The following is a 1849-nucleotide window of genomic DNA, read 5'->3' as shown; positions in this document are numbered from 1 at the left end:
GCGTTCCGTGAGGTTCCCCGGAAGCCTATCTGTAGAAACGAATACCCAAACCCTGTCCGAATCACCGATGAAATGCCCCACGTTGTCTACAAAGTGTTTTCGCGGGGCGCGGCTTCGGTGTATCCCTGGATCCACGAGGTCGGTGGATCACTGACTGTGGGGCCACCTCGATGTATTTTACTTGAATCCACGCTGTCCATCCGTTTTTACGGTTCATTTTCAGACATGAGCCCACGAATGAAGCAGATCCAAATCTCAAGTGAACCACACTAAAGGAGACTAGTGATTTACCATTAAAAACTTCTCTTGGCCCACAAAAATTTTTGATGAATTTGATATTTATGTGATCCTTTCATCCAAGTCTTTTTTACCTTATCAACAGATTGGATGGAAAATAAAAATTACGGTGGCTCCCAAAATATTTTTAATAATGGATATTCAATCACCATTGTTACCTGCGGTGTGATCGCAGTGTTTAATTACTATTGTTTCTTTTGATGTGGTCCATGCTTTTAATGTGGTTTACTTAAGATTTGAATCTGCCTCATCTTTAGTACCATGTCCTTAAAGCAGCTGTCAAAAGGGGTCGAGGGCATGGATTCGGGGCACATACATCACAGCAATCCACGGAAGCCGTGTCCTCGTCAAACCAGGAGAACCGGAATGTGACAGAGCAATCGCTCTACAGTGCACATAGAAGCGTGATGCCTCAATCGAGACACAGCATCTGGTGGGACCTATGGTGGGTGGGCCATGCTTGAAAAAAAAAATACACCTACCAAACAATTTTAATTATCATCTTCGTTCTTAATCTTGACTGTTAGTCTTTTTATTTTCTCCCGTGTCTTTGAAGGCCACCAACCAGACGGCTAGGATCATCCGATCTATGAATATCTTGAGCTACTTGTCATCCATGTAGATCCCAGTAGCTAAACAGTCTAGATATATCACTCAGCGATATTCAGATTCAATTGTACATACTGTATCATATTTCCTTACTGGTCCCACACGCACTTTCGCGATGCAAACGTGCTAACCTGGGTAGTGAGTCTACCAAGACCTTGCTCATCTATTCATTAAGAAGCTCACGCATGTAATTTCGGTCCAACAAGCCCACCCCAGCTTTCGATTGGCTTGGACCTATTAGCTTGGGCTGTGGGCAGGCTTCATGGTCCAATCAAGTTTATACCGGTGCTTGGGCTCAAAGCATTTTAGTCCAGCTAGCCAAACTAGATATATGAATGTCTTATGTCCTACAAATACCTCACTCTAATCCTTTATTCGTCAACCGATACATCTTCCTCCAGGTGAGCTTGAGCCTATTGTACAAATCTCATTGGGGCTTGGACTGGGCTTGAACCTTCAAGCTTATGTCTCAACCGGGGCTCAGGCATGCCGCCCCTATTTGTAAGCCATCCATTGTTTGCGCGCAAAGGTAACCGAGATAACCCCAATTTTTGTGTTACTTCATCAGCAACTCTCCTGCCTTATTATGATTGGTAGGTTGGGCTTGACACACATGACTCAACCCACCACAACTAATCCCAAGCTTAAGAAAGGAAAATAAGACTGCCGGAATGCAATATCACCTGGGCCTTCACTAAAGCAGACCAAGCTAGGTACCCATTTTGTGTTGCTTGGCCTTCGTTAAAGCAGACCGAGCTAGTTGATCGATGGGCTGACTTATTCATTGCTATCTTATGAAAATATTATTAATAGAATGAAGATTACATTAATTAAATCTCATGGGTTGTTTGCTATGAGTAGATGTGCAAACTATGATAGAAACAAACAATTACAAAGCAGTGAAGAAGAAAAAAACTGAAGTTGTTATGATTGTTTTGAAAGT

The sequence above is a fragment of the Magnolia sinica genome, chromosome 13, assembly GCF_029962835.1.
Source record: "Magnolia sinica isolate HGM2019 chromosome 13, MsV1, whole genome shotgun sequence".
NCBI lineage: Eukaryota > Viridiplantae > Streptophyta > Magnoliopsida > Magnoliales > Magnoliaceae > Magnolia > Magnolia sinica.
Note: the sequence above shows the minus strand (reverse complement) of the source record.